We start from the raw sequence: 21,282 nt of genomic DNA, 5'->3' as shown, positions 1-21,282 counted from the left end.
CACATTCCCGTAGGAAAGAGGTGCCCCTACTTTACTGGCTCCTTCCAATTTCCCTCCTTTTCTTGAAAAATAAAACTTTCTTGTAATTCTCCTACTTGCTCAAGGTCTCTCCCTACTTTGCTTTTTTCTTTCACTGTCAAACTACTGAAATAAGTTCTATCCCCTGACTCTCGTTCATCATTTTCCGTTTCCTCCTTCCATGTAACTTTCATATTTGATCTCCAAATATGCACCTCCAGTCTCAATCACCCCAGCTACATATACGCTACACCACTTGAATATCTTATTTCACAAATCTAGAATCACATTCAGAATCCCCCCCAACGCCAGCTCTGTTTCAGTAGTTTAGTTAATATTTTGCCCAAGTTTGAAACATCAGTGAACTTTGATTTCTTCATCTTTTTTAGCTCCAAATTTGATCTGGTCTCAAGGCCTATTAATTCTTTTTATGAAATTTTTGCTCTGTGTGCTCTTCCCTTTCCATTTTTCACCACCATTATACCTCACACCTGGACCATCGAAATCATAAAACTGATCTCCCTTTCTCCAGGCTTTTCTATCTCCTGATGTGAGCATGCCACCTGCACAATCATCCTAAAACATGACTTTTATTAGGTTAATCTCCAGGGGGAGGGGAAGCGGACCCTCTATAACTTGCCACGGCATACAGTATAAACGCCAACTCCTTTTCATCCTCGGAGCTTTTGTCTTGGGCATGATTTCCTCCCAAATAAAATCAAACCACTCACAGATCTTAGGAAAGACCATCTGCTTTCTCTTTCTCTGCCTTTCCCCATCTATCGCCTCCACCTAGCATACGGCCTCCCCTCTTCAAATCCCACTTGTCATTTAAAGCCTATAACCAATGCCTCCATGAATTCCTTCTGAACCGTGGTTGACTCTGTAAATATAACATGTGTGTACAAGTAGCCACAAAGCAGCACCCCATAGAATGCCACACATATATACTTTGTTTGGCCAACATGGTGTTATTGTTGTCGTTGCTATTGTTTAAACTAAATTTTAATGCTTTTAGGGACCATATACACTCTTCAGTTCCCTTGCCATTTGAGTTTGAAAACCCTGGTCTATGCCATGTCATGCTGGTGGCATTGATTATTTCATAATCTTTCTGATTTTTAAAGATATGTGTTGTTTATTTTTCCAACTAACTTGTAAGTTTCCTAAGTTCAGGGAAATGTTTTTATACAATTAAAAATTTAAATAGGGCAAGATGAGTGGAAAGCACCTTGTAGACATAATTAGCCAAAGAGTTGTTGGGTGCTATGTCTCTTTTATCCCAAGTCCTGCCAGCACCAAGACAAGGAGGATATCTTAGAGCATTCAGGTACCACAATGGTTTTATTCACTGGGGAAGAGAACTGATTCCATAAATGTCTTCTCTCCTCTTTTCCCCTTTCCCCACACAACTGACAACTTTTACTTTCATATTAATTCATGGATTCATTCAGCATTTTATCCCAATTTAAGCTGAATATTCAAGCAAAAAAATCTATATGTAAAAGCATCCATTAAGGAGCTCTTCAAATTCCAAATAAGAGAAGCAGTTGTTTAAGTAGGTAGGTCCAATATGAAGAAATGAGTAAAGATGATTTCAAAGAAAAAGAATACCAAAATTCAACAGAGAGAGAAAAAGAATCTCAGTGCTTACAATGGTTTGGAGACGGGAGAGGAAATATTTGCAGGAAATATTTTGAGAAAAAAGCAAGAGTAGGAAGATGGTTGTGATTGAAAGAGTATTAAGATTTACTGAGTGCCTAATGTCAGCCAAGATTTCACACGCCTTGCATCACAGTAATCATACAAGGTTGGTATGGTTGTTCTCATCCTAAATAAGGAACTGAAGTTCACAGAATCTGTTATTTACCTGCGGTTACACAACTTGGTAAATAATAGGATCAGGATTCAACCCCAGATCTGTCTGACTTGAAGCCTGCATTCTTGGAACTAGGGTGCACAGTCTCCTAACAGAATAAAATAGAAATAGTATGCTTAGTAGACGACTATTGGTTCAACAGTTTAACTAATAAAAACTTTTAACTTTATTCAGAAAGAAGCATAAGCCACAGAAGAATAATTCTAACAGTGCCATAAGATAAACAATGGTTAAAAATTATTCTAATGTGAAATGAATAAGAAGCGGGTGTCAGGCACTGAACTGCAAGAAAAGACCATGACAGTACTTTGAAGAGTCCTCAACCTGGGAGTGACTTTGAGGTGACGAACACACAAAGACAGCTAATACTAGCAAGACCAACACTGGCAGGGCAGAGACTACAGTTGACATTGCGAAGTGGTTCAAACTTTTTGGGTGACAATTTTGCAATATAGTTCAATATCCATAAAACGTTCATGCCTTATGAAACAGGAATCTCACCTCTGGAAACTTAACTCAGAGGAATAACACAAAAGTTGGGGGTAGTGGGGAGAGGAGCTGAATGAACAGAGATACAAATAGCTGTGTTTACTTATAAAAGAAAAAAATATCTGGTAATAATATAAATATTCAATATTTGGGGAAATATTTGTAACTATGGAGTATTACATAAAACCTTTAAAATTCTAAGTATGATTGCTTAGAAACCTTAGAAAAGGATTTAAAATAGGTCAAAGACAAAAGTAAAGCATTAATTGTGTATGGACTATAATAACAGCCACTATTTTTGAGCACTTACTATGTGCCAAATTCTGATCTAAAAGCATCACATGCATTAACTCATTTAAACCTAACAACTGCTCTGTGAGGAAGGTGTTATTATCATCTCCACTATGTAGAAGAGAAATCTGAAGGTAACAACGAGTTACATCCAAGGTCACACAGCTACTGACAGCAGGAGACAGGATTCTAAACCATGTAGCCTGGCTCTAAAGCCCAAACTGTTAACCACAGTGCTAATACTGCCTCCATAATTATAAGATCCATAATTAAACCAATACAAAAATGAAATACATGTGGATAAAGAATAAGAAATATTACGGAAGAGAAATTAGCACAACTTGGAAGTAGAATGAAAGTAGCCAGTGGAGTAGACATTAATTTATTCTGTTCCTACTCTGTATGGGGCCCTGTACTGAGTGTTGTAATGAGATTTCTCTAGTAACGGTTTCATTCAGTCCTTCCTGGAGTGTTAATTTTTGTGGTCCTTTCCAGATTTTTGGTTTAGAGACATTAAAGTATCTTATAAGTAATACTGTTTATATATAACTAGCCATTTCTAGTTGAAATTTATACATACAGGCTCATAGAGACTTTCATCTAAAAAATAAGAAATTATAACAACATAAAAATGGTGAAGTATAAACAAAATGTAATAGGAATGAAATTATTCCCCTGGCTCTGTCGAAAAAAAAGTTCAACTCAAATTTATCATGTATGTTCTAAAGTAGTGAGCATTTCATACTATAATCTAACTTCTTTGAACTAAAATGGAATTAAACATTGTAAAGAGACTAGTGTATATTCAAATTTTCAAGTTAGATTTAATCCCTCAGCATTTTAGGGGGTTGTGGCAAAGAGAAAGACATTGTTTTCTTTATGATATAACTGTATAAAATTATATATATTCAAATATTTCTTCAATTAATCCCTTTCATATGACCTACTAAAAATAAATCCCAAAGGGATACTGCAATAAATGATTTTACATCCAACTTTTGCAAACCACAAACTGTCACTGTAATGTCACATTTCATTTCAACCCAATTTCAAGACTATAACCCTCCAATTCTCAAAGGTAATTTAAGCTGTATTCAACCTTAAAAGGTTTCAACTTTAGTTAATGCCATCTTCATCGTTGCTTGAATGTTACATACCTAAAATATTAGGGGAAAATTAATGCAGTAAAGCAATCAAAAGTATTGTTATCAACAAAAGAGATATTTTTGCATGTGACTCCTGGAAAACAAGTTTTTTAACTTTATAGACACACCATTATGTATTGTTTTAGTGGGCATCAAGAAATTACCAACCTAATGCCTGTAAAAGAGAATAGTTAATCCCTCTTTATAACAAATACTGAACAGGATTATACATAGTGCACATACAAATTTTCAAAACACTCATATTACATACCATTTAAAAAGAGCTCATGTGATTGAATGTTGTAAGCAAAGGACTTTTATCCATTGTTTCTAATACTATTTCAAATGGGATCATTTGAAACCTTGATTTAAAATGTATACTGGTACATCAGGTAACGCATTAGGGAGTAGAAATGTGCTTTTTAAAAGACCCATTATACAATTTTTGTTACTTGAGGAACAGAAAGTAAGAAGCAAAACAACACATACGTTTTTAAATAACATAAAGCTCGCTACAACGCCCAGCCTTAATTTTCTCCTACCCAAAGGTTATATAAAGAAATAAAATCATCAAACGGAAGAGCACACAGAGGCATACACCAGCACCGTAAAAATCAATTTAAGAAGTGCAACAGCAGTTGTCTTTCCTGGGTTTTTAATTATGTGTTTGTTTGCCATGGTGGCCTAATTTAGTCAAGAAGATGAGCCAACATTAAAAGCTGGTAGAAGAGGTAAGTAATCCCCAGGGTGGGCTGCTTGTGCTCAAGAGTTTAAAAGCTACATATACAGAGGCAGAAGCCAAGGCACATTTGAGAAGGGGGTCCACATGACAAACAGTGAAAGGCGAGCAAATCAAATTTTTCACAATTAGTTGAACAACAACTGTGACAGGTTTAGCGCTTAGCATTTTCATTTGTGTGCTCAAATTTGGTTATCTGTCCTCTTTTATGCAAATGCGATGTGACAGGAGAAGCTGGGAGCACTCGAGCAGGCCAATCACTCACAACAGGGGCTAGGGCTGCTCGGCTGAGAGGCCGGGATTAAATGGACTGAATGCTGATGGATAAATGACAGGAGCCGAGAGAAAGCCTCATGAACTGATTTAAAACTTCTAAGGGAGGATGCCAAGAATATAATTATGCTTTATGCCCCAGCCTACACTGTCAAAAATAAAAAGATAAAAGAAGAATAGAAATTGTACCAAATGAATATCATCAGCATTCATAATTTAACTAAACCCAATGTGTTTATCCTACACTGGAAAATAGACAAGATTGGAAAGCTGTGTTCTTATACCACAGGCCTTAGGACTGAAACAAAGTTTAAAAATTTAAAAGCAAAGCACAATGGGAAGAAATTCAAGACATCGCAGCTTTCTTCTTAAAGGGCTTCCATCTCCAGCAAGGCGGAGGTCCCCTCCGCAAAGCTGGCACAGCCAATTCATCTTCAAATGTATCTCTGCAAAGAGGTTCAGGTTCACAGTGGCATCTCCTTTGTGTCTAGGGTCTTGGAGACTCCGAGAGACCATTTCCATGAATTTTAGGGTGCCTGCACTCTGCCCAACCAGCACTAACAGACTAGGATTCTATCAAATCAAAAGGGTCGAAAAACACTGAAGCTTGTTATCTCGTTTGCTTCACCTAGGTCTCATCATTTGATTGTCTCTACAAGTTCTTAATAGAATATTTTGCAACACTAAATTTCTCAGAGGGTAGTCTCCTGTTGTAAAACAGGGATATGAACTATTGTCCTCCATTCCTTTCAACATCTGACTTTATAATTTCTCTGTTATCACTACACACACACACACACACACACGCACACACACACCTTTCTGGGAAGACATCAATGATTTTAGACAAAAAGTCAGAAAAAGCCCACACGTGTACTTTATAAATAAGTACATATATATAAAGGGAGAATGTAATCAAATTCTTTTTATAAAAAGGGAGGATACCAAACAATACAATATGAAGAGATGTTAGAAAGTAAAGATGGTAACAAAGGCAAACTATGTTTAACTGAGCTACATAATAATTCACATTCAAAAAAATAAATACATAAATGTTAAAATATAATTTGTCATAATCAATTGAAACTATTAGCTAATAGAAATTTTTCACTCTATAAGAATCTTTGACATAATTTGTTACCTTAGTTAAACTCATCATTGTTTACCACAGGATTGACTACTATAGAGAATGTCATAAAATTCAGAAAATACTAACCGGTACACATATGTATTTAGTGAAAAATCAAAATATAAATACCAATTCCTGTGCAAAAGACTTGACCCTAACATGCTAATAAGTAAGAAATAATTAAACCTATCTTTATAAGACTAGAATAAAATTATAAATAAAATGTTACTAAACAAACTTCTTTTTAAATTTTTTATGGAAGTAAAAATATATATGCAGCAAAGTGCACCAATCACAAGTGTGTATAGTGATGACATTTTACAAAGTACACACATCTGTGTAACAACCATCCAGATCAAGAAATGGAGCATTACCAGAGCCCAGAAGCCCCTGATACGCCTCTTCTCAGCCATTAACTCTTCCAAATGTCACCACTCTTCTGAATTCTGTCAGCACAGCTTGATTTTGCCCGTTTTTGAAATTCATGCAAATAGAATCTTAAAAAATTACTCTTCGTGGTCTGACTTCGTTTTGGGGAGGTGGGAGTTTCTGACTTCTTTACTCAATATTATGTTTGTGACATTTATCCGTGTTGTTGTGTAACAGTAGTTTATACTTTTTCATTGCATAATATTCCATTGTGTGTACAGAATATTCTACCATTGATGAACATGTGGTTTGCTGATATGAACATTCTTCAACATTTACTTTGGTGCACGTATATTTTCATTTCCATGGAGTATATACCTAGGAGTGGGACTGCTGGGTTATTGGATGTACACATACATTTTAATATGAATATATAGCTTTAGTAAATCTTGCCTAACAGTTTTTTAAGTGGATCAAAGCACTTTTTATATAGTAAGGAAATCTCACTATGCCATATGAAATTTTCTTTTAGGTTATTAAAAAAACCAGCAAGGAAAAGAAATTAATCAAAATTAAATACACACACCACACACACAATTCTCAGACAGAAAATAATGTGCCTAAATTGAAACCTGAATGTTGATTTCTCCTAGCCCTGCTGATATTGTACACGTATGCCTCAAGGTGAAAAGAAAGGAGTGGTAGTCATGGCTGTCCACTCTGATCCAATCTGCTTAAGGAGTTCATTATATGTACTTGAAAACGATCAGTTCGTTAAGTGGCTTCCACAAAAGTGTGCTGTGCAACTAAAGCTAGATATACCTGCCACACACATCCCAATGCTATGTGGCAGATACAGGACCCACTCTATATCCTTCAGAACATGAGCCCCATTTTTATTCATCTAACACATCTGATTTTATCTTATTAGAACAGCAAAAGGCCTGCTGCACTTGTAATCTATAAATGTGCTTTTTCAGTGTGTAAATGGACAGAGTCCTCACTGTTCAGCCTCACAGCTAGTCTCACACAGAAGAGGGCATGGACAACACTATTAGTCAATCATCATAGTAATAAGGCTCACCTGCTGCCAAAATGGGTACACACAGCTTAAGAAGCAAATCCTAAGAAGCAACTGCTACCTCTATCTAGCAGGCATGCCAACCCATGATCACAACTCAAAACATCAGCAACCAAACCCTCTGAACAACACTGAAGTCTACATCAGGGAAATTTACAGTCTGGTCCACCCTTACTTCTCCCCAACAGTTTTCAATAGCTCATGGGGAGGAGTTGAGATCTGGATTTCTTCCCTCCAAGAAGGCCCCTGGTCTAAGAATTACCCCCCCTTTTCCCCAGAAACCATCATGGTCTACAGACTAAGTTTTTCCTATTGTTTTTTACACCTATTAAAAATGAAGTCTTTGCCCACTCGTACACCATCAGCTTGTCCCTCCCGGGACTCCACATAACCTTTCTTCTGGTGACTGACTCCTCTTGCTCACCTGACTCTTGACGGTCATTCTCATAACTTAATACTTAACTTGACTTTACTCCAGCATAAGATGCTGTTTCCATCTCTATATCCCTAGAGAACCTAGGTCCTTTCCAGGGAGTCCCTTGCTCTCAGGCCACCCCTTTCCAAATCCTTACACAAATTCCCTGATGAAGGCCTCAAACTTCCAACTTCCTTCTCAGCCAGTGCACCCTGTTCCCTTCAATCTGAGTGTCCAGTTTTGATCAGCAAAGGTCTGTCATATCTCCTTCCAAGCAGTTCCCTGGTATTATCATCCAGAGATATTTAAAGTTCCCTCTGAAATGCCTCATCCCTCCTCTCCCAGGCAGTTCAAATTGCATTTCTGGGTCCATCTCAATTGACCACAGTTTCTTAAACAAACATTAGGATAATCGTTAGCAATTATACTTCAATTTTCTAGATTCCACCTTACCCAAAACAACCCCCTAAATAAAAATGATTTGTGGGGAAAAATTCTTTTTAGTAGTGCCAAAATACCTAAAGTATCCTTCTCCACCAGATGAATTTTTATTCCTCCTTTAATGCTCAGATCAGATGTCATCCCCTCTGTGGAACCTGCAGCAACTCCTTGAGACAGTTAGCCGTTTCATTTTTTAAACTTCACAAGACCATTATAGCATTTAACATGTTGTATTGGAATTACCTGCTATAGGATGTCCACCTTCCACACAGGGCCATGAACTCCACAGGAGCAAGGACTTTGTCTATTTCATCTTTCTATCCCCCATTTCAATGTAATTCAGCAAATATTCAACACTCAGCACTGTGTCAATTTCAAAGTTGGTACTTAATAAATATTTCATGAAAGAATGAAAGAGTGAAGGGAGATAAATTTACATTATTTTAAAACTCTCTCACAAAAGTTCTGGCAGAAATTTCCTTTTTCATTCCTACTTCCAAAAAGAAAAAGTGTTTTTCCAAAATCCATACTTAGATCAGAGAACCTCAGGTTTGTTTTTCCAGTTTGTATTATATTTATACATTTAAATTTAAAGGATGAATAACCTGATTATATGATATAGCACAAGTGACTTCAGAGGTAATCTAGTCTAGGGAGACAACTAATATACGGCACTCTGGGTGCTGCTCTCCACCTCCTACCCCCATAGCAGGCAGCACTAATCGATCATGGCATCCCTTCTCGTTAAGCCCTGACTCAGCCTTAGAATTCTCTACTCAGCACTTAATAGGCTGCTTTCTGGAGCTGGTGGTCAAGATGGATCCTGCTTGTCACTCCTGGTCTAGTTCATTTGCTCTTATTACAATAAAGCAAAGCTAGGTCCAGAGAGGTTAAATGGCTTTACCTAGGTTGCAGAGCTAATTAATAGTAGAGCCTGAACTAGAACCCTGGTCACCTAAGGCTCTTTCCACTACAATACACTTTTTATTTCTATAGCTGGTTAATAGGAGTAAATACTTCATAGAAAATGTTAGTTTTGTCCATTATATATATGTGTGTGTTATATGTTATACATTATATATAACAGTTTAGAACATTCACTTACTATTTACCAACGAATGGTGTCAGCCGACCAATGTATCACAGAGACCTCATTGATATGTTATGCCAAGCCAGTCTTCCCTTAAAGCCATGAAGACATCATTTTTCAAAAACTGACTGCAACATCTCAACAACAAAAAAACTAACAACCCAATTGAAAAATGGGCAAAAGACTTGAACAGACATTTCTCCAAAGAAGATATACAGATGACCATCAGGCTCATGAAAAGATGTTCAACATCGTCAACTATCGGGAAATGCAAATCAAAACTACAATGAGATATCACCTCACGCCTGTCAGAATGGCTATAATTAACAAGACAGGAAACAACAAGTGTTGGAGAGGATGTGGAGAGAAGGGAACTCTCATACATTGCTGGTGGGAGTGCAAACTGGTGCAGCCACTACGGAAAACAGTATGGAGATTCTTCAAAAAATTAAGAATAGAAATACCATATGATCCAGCTATTCCACTGCCGGGTATTTATCCAAAGAACATGAAAACACCAATGCCTAAAGATACGTGCACCCCTGTGTTCATCGCAGTGTTACTCACAATAGCCAAGACTTGGAAGCAACCTAAGTGCCCATCAAGGGACGAATGGATAAAGAAGATGTGGTATATGTACACAATGGAATACTACTCAGCCACAAGAAGTGATGAAATCCAGCCATTTGTGACAACATGGATGGACATTGAGGGTACTACACTAAGCAAAATAAGTCAGAGGGAGAAGGTCAAATACCTTATGATCTCACTCATAAGTAGAAGATATAAACAACAACAAACAATCACATAGAGACAGAGATTGGATTGGTGGTTACCAGAGGGGAAGGGGGGAGGGAGGAGGGCGAAAGGGATAATTAGACACATGTGTGTGGTGATGGGTTGTAATTAGTATCTGGGTGGTGAACATGATGTAATCCATGCAGAAATAGAAGTATAATGGTGTACACCTGAAATTTATATAATGTTATAAACCAATGCTATGGCGATAATAAAAAAAAAAACCTGACTACAGCTTGGTCTAGCATTCTGGGACAAACATACCAACTTTTTTTTAATCAAAAGTGAGGTGTCTCTAAAAGTTTGCCATAAAAAGTAGTAAAACACAAAAGAAGACAATGAAAAACGAGTGCTGGTCAGTTTAACTGTTTGGTATGTTTCTTACAGCTTCTTAGGTATATCAAAGACATATTTGAAAAAAATAGCTATGGAAATTAGAATATAAGCAAGACATCATCTATATTATTTTTTCCATTGGTTGTTCAGTTAGTAATTTTTATTAACTTTCTCTGTATATTCACATTATCCTCTTCCATCCAGGTGTCACTGCCACCAGTACAAATGGGTGTCAGGGAGGATCCCAGAACTGTCTTAATAGTGTTTTTAAACTGCTCAAATGCTGTAGGTGTCCATTTTTATCAGACACAAATGCTTATGTGTAAAAGAATGTATGTAAAAGAAAACAAGAAAGATATTAAGAAGTGCAAGCCACTGTTTTCTTTTCCAGAGCATAAGCTTAAAATTCTCCAAAGGAGTAGACTTGTTTCTTCTCAGTGGGCCATCAGGGGTATAAGAAAGAAACAGAGAAGTTGAAATAAATTAAAATCTCAGATTCTTTAGCCTCTTTTACTTTGACTAGCAAACTGAAAAATACTCTCAAAGAATCAACACCCAGGATACCTCATTACCAGAAAGAGAGGCAAATGAGAAAGGAGTAAAGAAAATGCAACCCACAGCCTGAGAATAGATGAAAGAAATCAAGCAAAGTTCTTGGACATGGAATCACACAAAGGTTAGCCATTTGACGATAAGAAATGAAATAAACTATTAGCAAATAACAATGATAGCCTTTGGGAAACAAGTGTTTGATTTTTGTGGACCAAGAAAAAGTAGTTGTAACTGACCTCTGGTTGATATTTGGACGACCTGTGTCCATCTATTTCGAGGCATGACTTACAAGTGCAGCAGACTCATGGCAGTGGCCCTGTAGACACGCCTCTTCAGAGACCTGGGGTATCAAAGCAAGGTATTAGCAATCCTACGTTTCCAATAATCCCTGGGAGACATGGTGACAGCAGCTATTGCAGTTACTTACCTACCCTCTCTCAAACCAATTCGACTCTCTATATTTTGCTTCGTAACACTGGGTGTCTGAAAACTACATTTCCCAGACTGCCAATGAGAGGCAATGTTGGGAGACTACAAGAGGGAAGAAAAGAAGATGCTCCTACTCCCAGCTCTTGCGTGAATCATTCCAGCATCTTTTATCACTTTCAGAGTCAGCTGTGTGTGACCCCCCAGGAGTCCAAGCAGCAGCTGAGAGTTGGTCCTTCTTCCATGACAGCTATCTATTCTCTTCTTTTTCACTCTTGAGAGAGCAACAACCACCTCCATCCTTTTGAAGCTGTTGTAACTAACACTTCATTATCCATTTTTTGTAAAATGTTACATGAGTTTATCACTGGGAGACAGGAAGGCAACACAACTATACACTTTGCTACATGTGCGTGAACTGAATAATAGATGCATGGTGACCAATCACCAACAGACTTTGAAAAAAGCAAAGTGATTATTCACTGATCATGATGCACATCTCTTATTTACACAGTGATTTGTGGACTGAAGAGCTAGCGGTGAAGTTTGTACCGTACGCAATCGGTCAGTTGGCAATTGGTCACAGTACCCAATGTATGGTGGTAATTGATTTTGAATCATGATTTTAGGGTACTGGTGTTACTTAAGTAAACTGTGGTAACTGAAATTTGTGCACATCTGAATCGTCTAAAGCAAAGACTGCCTATAGATATTTGCATAAAAACTCAACTATTTGGGGCTCTATAAATTCATTCCTTTTGAATCATGACTCCTGTTTCAGGAAATGTACCTCCAAACAGACTTGACTGACCTTTTTTTTTTTTTGAAACAAATTCATGGTAAAATTTTATGAATAATGAGGGCTATCTGTTCCTTTCTATTCTCTATTCTCTCATGCCATTTACACCTTTGTTGGCATTCACACACTAGATGTGTGAGTCATGGTGAGTCGTGCCCAGTGGCCCATTTTCACTGTGGGCTGCTCTACCCAGCAGGCTTTTCTGTAAGCACAGCCAAGGATTAGACATGAGTGGGCATCTGATACACACACAGATTATATTTGTCTGGCACATAGGGTGATTCACTGTTTACAATTCTTCACAACTTCTACATCCACGCCCTTTCCCATGTGACATTGCTTATTAGAGTAGCAGAGTATATTTACTGCCATATTGGTGGCTTGGCTATGTGACTTGCTTGAGCTGATGAAATATGGGCGGACATGACAATGTGCAGGACTGAGGTCTCAAGAGGCATGACTTGTTTGATTATCTGCCATGAGAAGAGAATGCCCAGGAAGCTGCTGCTCCTTCAGCCTGGGCTCCGGAATAAACATACATGGAACAGAGCTGAAGCCAACCCATAACCTGGAGCAAAGCTTCCCAGTTGACCCCACTGCTAGAGTAGCTGGACCACCATCAACCTGCAGACCCACGGGATAATCAAGGCTTATTGTAAGCCACTGGGTTTTTGGATGTTTCCTTTCACACTTGTTTTTTGTTTGTTTGTTTGTTGGTAATAGCTGATTAACACAGGACAACAGTATGCATTTAGCCAATTAGAAAATCCCCCCCAAAAATGTATACTGGAGAACACAGAGATTTTCCAGCTAGTAGAGAGAGCAGAATGAAGCAGACACACAGAGAAGGCTGACATACTATGGAAAAGAGGTTGCTTGCTTTCAACCTTGAATAATTTTGGAATTCCTGGCCATATATACCTTCTCAAGCCAGTTTTTCCCCAAGACACTGAGCTCAAAGGACGCGCTTGAAGCAGCCCGATTTCTTTGCAAAACAAAGGTCTCAGCTATGACTATCCCACAGTCCATGCCTCTTTAGTTTAGGGCTCCAGAGTATATTAGAAGCAGATGGAGTGGATAAAGGGCAATGCTGAGACTTTCCACAGGATTCCCTGTATTTAAACCAGACCAGGTCTGAGGGTAAATCCAATTCACCTTCTGAAAGGAGGCACTGGGAGTGGATGGTGGAACTCACTGCATCCGTTTTCATTATAACCATCTGGGTCTTTCCTTTTCCCTGAGAGCCTTTTTAAATAATTACTAATCCATTGAGTCATTACTATGTCCCAAGTAAATACTTAATCTACATAATTTCATCTGATTTTCTCAATAGCTCAGTGAGACTGATGCTATTTTTAGCTCCACTTTACATATGAGGAGGAGGCTGAGATTTACACTCTAAGTCATTTGCTGGAGGTCACAAAATTCTTAAACCCGGGTGCTTCATCTCTCTACTCTAGCCACCTTATGCTACTTATTTTTAGGAAGTAGTGGCAGGAACCAACTCTCGCCCTGGGAAAATTTTCATTACCCAAGACATCAACATACGGTCTTTGAAAGAAACAAATAGTTCAGAGTAAAAAAAAATACTTTTCTCTGTCTTTTACTCTTATCGACCATTTGGACAAACACATTTTTCCTTACACTGGGTGTCTTCATTCTGGTGCTAGACTTTGTTAGTCCATCTTTCTTCCCAGGGGTTCTCCCTCTCCTTAATACCTTTTCTTACACTGTGATTATTCATAATTTCTCTACTCCCTTTCCCCAGAAAAATTCAAGGCAGCCTAATCCATTTATTTTACAAATATTTTGGGTGCTTATTAGGAGCAAAGCACTTAAATTTTATAGTGGACAATTACAATATTTCAGTTGTATTAAGATTTCTGGGGATAGGTTGCAAATGGCAATCAGTATCCTTCAGCACCTGACACTTGCCCCAGTTCTGAGCAAAAGAACTTTCTACCAAAACTGATTTTAAAATGCAGAATTTAGTTAGTTCCATGCATATCTGTCTGCCATATCACATTTGGGTAGCCCTCAAACGATCAGGCCTTGACCACCACATTCTAGCGTATTTTCATTCTCATCATTGTTCTCACAACTCCTTCTCTGCTATCTCTTTCCATGATGCACCCTGAAACATCTATCAATTATAAAAAAATGCCCTTACATTCTTCATCTCCTCCTTCCCATTGACTCTTTTCCTTCAGCCTATAAAATATGCTAATGTGTCTCCCATTCTAAAAAGAAACAACCACCACCTTTCCTTCACCCAACAAAGTCCTCAGGCTTCCTTAGTACTGTTTGCCTTCTTCTTTGAGTTTCCTACATTCAGTTTCCACCTAACATCCCAGCTACTCTTCATCCCACATCAGTCTGGCTTCTCCTTCCATGAAACTACACATAGACTTAGGAATTGCCAAATCCACATGTCCTTTCCATCTTGATCTCACTTGACTTCTTACTTGATCAATCCCCCATTTGAGAAGTTCTCACCTTCATTGGCTTGTGTGACACCACTTCAGTTAGGTCGTCTTTTCTTCTGTCAACTCTTTTTCATCTACTTCAGGGTACCTCCTCCTCCAGCCCTTGCAAATATTGGGGTTCATCATCCTTAGTCTTTCCTCTTTGCATGCTACATGTCCCCACTAGGGAATCTCATTCATATATATGGTTCCCAGACCTATATCTGCATCCCAGACTTCTCTCCTGTGCTTCAGATGGCAGACATCTGCCTATAGGATATGTCCATTTTGATATCCCACAAGGATCTGAAACTCAACATGTCAGAAATGAATTCAACTCATTTTCTTGTCCTACAAACCAGCTCCCAATCTCACATGTCCCACCTCAGGGTATGACATGACCATCAACTTTGTTGCTCAGCCCAGAAACCTGAGGTCTCTTTGCCCTTGTTATGCTCAATGTCCTCCCTGCCTCCATTCATCCTCACCATTGAAAAAATCATCTTTCAAAACTGCAAATATAATCATTTCACACTCCTCTACCTTCATCCTTGTCTCATTTCCATTCCATTCCATTCTTTCTTCCAAACTTTCAAAACTTTCAGTGCCCCCCCCAACACCTCACGATGAAGTTCAAAGTTTTTACTATGCTCTGAAGCTTGTTTCTTTCCAGACTCCTTCAATTTAGCTTCTTCTATTTTCCTTAAAACCCTTTACATTCTAATCACTTCATGTTCCTTGCCACTCCTCTGAGTACTTATTTTCATCAATTGATATTTACAGGAACTTTTTTTCCCCCTAAATAAGATATCAGGAAAGAGAGTATACAGAGCAGAAAAGGATTACGGAAGGGATGGAAAGATGTTTGTTTACCCACTGGCTGAGAGGTTTACAGTAGGAAATAGAAGGAGCTGTGTTCAAAAAAGATAGGCTCTGAGCACACGCTAGGCATTGTGTCCTAGGAACAAAGACTGACAGAGTTGGAGAAGGGTCATTGACTTCCTCAGACCACAGTGCAGCTTTGATGCCCTGAAGGTGTGGTGTGAATGGTGTGAATAGGGGGAAGAGGCATTGTGAGAGCTGGGTGTACCCAGTAAATCAGTGTGTTAACAGAGGCCACTATAATTGGCAGTAGAGACCATGGTGAAGGGTCCAGATGAGTCTGGTATGGAAGAATATGACGGGACTAGTTAAGACTAGATATTTAGGAGATTCTCCAGTATAACTGGGAAAGATGGTAAAAGAGGAGGTGCTATTCAGCAGTTACACAAGTGGGGGCTATGCAGCAAATAATATCCCTACTACTTGCAAAGAAAACTGAAGCCATCTGATGCAAACTTTTAATTCCACTACCAAACCCAAAAACATAATGAAATTTTCTTCCTCTCCTTGCCTTCAGTTACAATGGAGGACTTGTCTCTCTTACCATCTAATAGCAGTCCTTCGAACTGTGCTTTGGATCTTTTCTCATCTCATCTTTTTGGGCACCTTGAACTATCATCATTGTCCACTCTATCTTTTCATTAGGACTCCTTTGTGTAGAGCCTTAAACACTATTAAGTCTCTGGCCTCCCTTTACCCCACCTGCCTTGCAAACTACTAATCTAATCTCCCTTCTACTCTTAAAAATCTCAAAAAACCTGCTTATACTCTGTCTCCATATCCTTACCATCCTTTTACTCCTTAGCCTATCCATTTTGGCTCCCTTATCCATCATTAAAAAACAAACAAGCAAAACAAAACAAACAAAAACACATTCCAGGGTCATCAATGACTTCCTTATCCTAAAATGCAGTGGACATTTTTCACATTTCATTTTACTTTACCTTGCATTTGATAGTTTATCACTTTCTTCTTAAAACAATTATTTTTACTTTGACCTCTATTTTACTTTGACTCCCGTTTCTGGTTGCCTCCTACTTCTTTGGCTGTCGCTTTTAATTCTCCTTTGCAGAATCCGCCCCCATTACCTGGATTAAACATAGAGTTCTTCACTCTGTACATGATCTCTAGAAATCTGATCCTCACCCATAGATTAAATTAAGATTTCTGTACTAAATAATTCTCAAATTGTAAATCTCTGCATTACAGCCACACTAGGCTTCTTTCTGTTCTTCAAATGCACCCCATATGGTCCCTCTATAGTACTTTTGCACAAAACTCTTCATTCCCTCAAGAATACTCTCCCTCCTGGTAAACTCCTGCCTGCTCAGCTTTCAGATCTCAACTGAAAGATCACTTTTTATGGGAAGCCTTTCCTGACATCATAGGAATTTGTGTTATACTTCCCTAAAACTTGTTCTTTTCCTTCTGAGCATTTAATTTATAATTTTGCTTGTGTTCTATGTTTCTTTCTCCTTTTGGCTGATTTCAACCCTCCTGAACTATGGTAAAGGGCAGGGACAGCAAGGTAAGCATCAGTTTTTTTAGTCCCCACCCACCTTTTCATGGGTAGGTGATCTCTGATATTTCTCAGTCTGAAGTCCCTTTCAGGCAGCAATGCTGATGGGAAGAATAAGAGTCAACATGCATGTAGGACTACTTCATTTACTGGCACTGGTTGTAGTGTAACCAGTGGGAGAAATAAGTCTGCAGTACAGTAGTGTCTCCTTATCCGAGGTTTCACTTTCTGCAGTTTCTGCAGTCTGAAAATATTAAATGGAAAATATATGGCCCTAAAGCACAAGAGTAGTGATACTAGCAATCTGGATATGCCAAACAGAAGCCTTAAATGCTTCCTCTAAATGAAAAGGTCAAAGCTCTCAACTTGATACAGAAAAAAAATCAGATGCTGAGATTGCTAAACTCTAAGGTAACCTGTATTACGGTATATTGTTATAATTGTTCTTTTATTATTAGTTATTGTTGTCACTCTCTTACTGTGCCCAATTTATAAACTAAACTTTATTATAGGCATATATGTATAGGAAAAAACATAGTATATATAGGGTTTGGTACTATCTGAAGTTTCAGGCATTCACTGGGGTCTTGGAACATATCCCCTGCAGATTAACGGGGGACTACTGTACTTCCAGAAATTTCAAGCATGAAAACTCAATTTATTCCTTTTATATACCTCAAATACTTGCTCTCAAGACCTTTTATGGGGAGCACACATCCTTCCAAGACATTTCCCCAGATTGTGCCATAGGACGGAACTAGATAGATGTTACTCTGCCTTTACCTTTTTTTTTCAAATTAAACTTTTTGAGATAATTTAAATTCACATGCAGTTGTAAGAAATAATAGAGAAACATCCCAGGTACCCTTTACCAAATGTCCCCCAATGGTAATATTTTGTAAAACTATAATACAATATCACACCCAGCATAGTGACATTGATATAGTCAAGGTACAGAATATTTCCATCACCTAAAGATCCCTCGTGTTGCCCTTTTACAGTCACACCCACTCCTCTCCCCCTCTCACCACATCCATAACCCCTAGCAACTACTAATCTGTTCCCCATCTCTATAATTTTGTCATTTCAAAAATGTTTTATAAATGGAATCACACAATAGCCTTTGGGGATTAGCTTTTTTCACTCAGCATAATCTCTGGAGATTCATCCAGGTGGCATGTATCAAGTTTCTTCTTTTTTTTTAACTGCTGAGGAGTATTCATGGAATGGATGTTTCAGTTGCACCATTTACCCATTGAAAGACATGTGGGTTAGTTCCAGTTTTTTACTATTATGAATAAAGCTTCTATGAACATTTGTGTACAGGTATTTGTCTGAAAATAAGTTAAATGCCCAGTATAACTGCTGGTTCATATAATTGCATGTTTAGATATTTAAGAAACTGTCACCGTTTTCCAGAGTGGCTATACAATTTAACATTCCCAACAGCAATGTGTGAGTGAGCCAGTTGCTCTGTACCCTTGCCAGCATTTGGTATTGTCACTACTTTTTCTTTCACCATTCTGATAAGTATATAGTGATGTATCCTTGTGAAAGGGACTTTACTCATTTTTCAAAATTGTTATTCTAACTCCTTTGCCTTTCCATATCAATTTTAGGATAATCAATCTTGTCTGTATCTACAAAAAAATCTTACTGGGATTTCCATGTTAAACCTGTGTATCAATTTGGGGAGAATGACACAGTTACTATGTTGGATTTTCCAACCCATAAATGCCTGTCTCTCCATTTATTTAGGTCTTCTCTGATTTATCAGCATTTTGTACTTTTCAGCATACACGACCTGTACATGGTTTATGAGATTGACACCCAAAGTATGTCACTTTTCCCACGTGTGATTGTAATTGGCATTGGATTTTTAACATCAGTCTCCAAGTGTTCAATGCTAGTATATAGAAATACAATTGATTTTTGTATGTTTATAGTCTGTGGTAAGCCTTTGCTAGAACTGTACACAGGAAGACCCTAAATGCTCACATCTGGAAAATTCCCAAGGGCAGTCACACGTAGTTTACCAAGTATAGCACAGCAAAAGTCTTGGGACATTGAGGGGGGCCGGCCCAGTGGTGTAGTGGTTAGGTTTCCGCGCTCCACTTCAGCAGCCCAGGGATCCGCAGGTTTGGATCCCGGGTGTGGACCTACACACCACTTATCAAGCCATGCTGTGCCGGCATCCCACATGTAACGTAGAGGAAGATGGGCACGAATGTTAGCCCAGGGCTAATCTTCCTCAGCAAAAAGGATTGGCAATGGATGTTAGCTCAGGGCTAATCTTCCTCACTAAAAAAAAAAAACAAAAACAAAAAACTTGGGACATTGAACCTGGACATTAGGTCTGAATGGTATGGCTTATGGCTTTATGTGATGATATAAATTGTGTTGAGGTGCTCCTGCGGCAGATAAAAGGGGGTTCTCTTTTTGGGGATACCTTGGAACTTGCTCAGGGTGCTATCATCACCCCTACCATGAGTCCTTCCCCATGAGGAACACAAGAAGGACCCTGAATAGATGTGCTCTTGTGTGCATGTTTTTCTACAACATTTTCAGGTCTTTTGATGCTCAATAAATCTTATCAGTTGGGGATACTGATATAAAATAAAACGTACTACTTGTTTCCACGCTGCTTTCAATCAGAACTTTCACAAATGCAGGACTAAATCTGTAATCCATCCTTCTCTTCCCATCCTTACGTGGCTCTATTCTTTTGTGAGCACTCCAAATTTAGGGAATCTTTCCTCTTTTTCGTCAGAAATCTTGACAAAACAAAATTTAAAAACCTACTCCTTTAGGTTAACCAAAGAATGGTTGGTTAGGATTATCTTACATTTTTAATATATGTAGTTTTCATCCATTTAGTATTACAAATATGACATGTGTGAGGGCTGTTATGACTAATAATCAGATCAGTATCCAAAGAATATTTTTGTTAAGAATATTTTGCTTAACATATTTTGACTTTTTTATTTAAATTCTTACCTCACTCAGACATGACAACTGCTAAGTGCCAGAGATCATTCTTTTTTAACATTCCGTAACTTCTGTTAACTCTGAATATTAACTTGATAGCAAAATAAAACATAAAATTGGCATATTACCTACTAGACTACTTATCACAAAAAACTAAACACTGCATTAAATTTAGTACAAATTTGACAGCTATCCATTTCTAACTCCAAAATTGCAGACATCTATAATTTCTAAGTATTTCTTTCTAACACTGGCTTCTAATAAAAAATATACAACGTCCATGAAGTCTTGTCAGATTTTTTTTAAAAAACAGGTTGGTGGGCCGGCCCCGTGGCTTAGCGGTTAAGTGCTCGCGCTCCACTACTGGCGACCCGGGTTTGGATCCCAGGCGCGCACCAACACACCGCTTCTCCGGCCATGCTGAGGCTGCGTCCCACATACAGCGACTAGAAGGATGTACAGCTATGACATACAACTATCTACTGGGACTTTGGGAGAAAAAAATAAAATAAATAAAATAAAAAAAAAAAACAGGTTGGTAATGTCGCTGAAAAATCTGATTTAGAAGAGATCTTTAGGATACATAACATTTTAACATTAAAAATATTTCAAGAATGTGAAAGACTTTAAAGGTTTACTTTTCTGTGTGTTAACTTGTACTCTACCCTCCTTGAAACCAAAAGTATTAAATTGGTCTTTTATTCATTATCTCCATGTCCTAAATTCAAAATCCTCACAACAAAAACTGCATACTGTATTCTAGATAATCAGAATCATGATTCTCATAGCACTGAATACAAAATATTCTGGCATGACACTTCAATAACACACATTTTAGATTTATAAAAAGTGAATCCAAGACTGACAACTTGAGAAAACTCTGTCATAACATTGCAAACCCTCAAATACTGGAACTAATATCATACAATATTGTGTATTAGATAAAACATGACCATTACAAGGATAGCTTAGGAAAATGTTCATGGTTTGCATGGAATTTTATTCTTTCCAATAAAATGGATTATCTTTTTAAAAACAGCCTTTTCTGTTCATATGAGGAAAATATATGGAACCCACTATCTTCCCTTTTCTATATAACTTTCTTCTTTCATAGTCTATTTATGTTTATTAAGTCTTCTTCATGAGTTTCAGTAACAA

This window comes from Ceratotherium simum, chromosome 10 (genome assembly GCF_057802395.1).
Source record: "Ceratotherium simum simum isolate JZ-2026a chromosome 10, ASM5780239v1, whole genome shotgun sequence".
NCBI lineage: Eukaryota > Metazoa > Chordata > Mammalia > Perissodactyla > Rhinocerotidae > Ceratotherium > Ceratotherium simum.
This window is presented reverse-complemented; position numbering follows the sequence as displayed.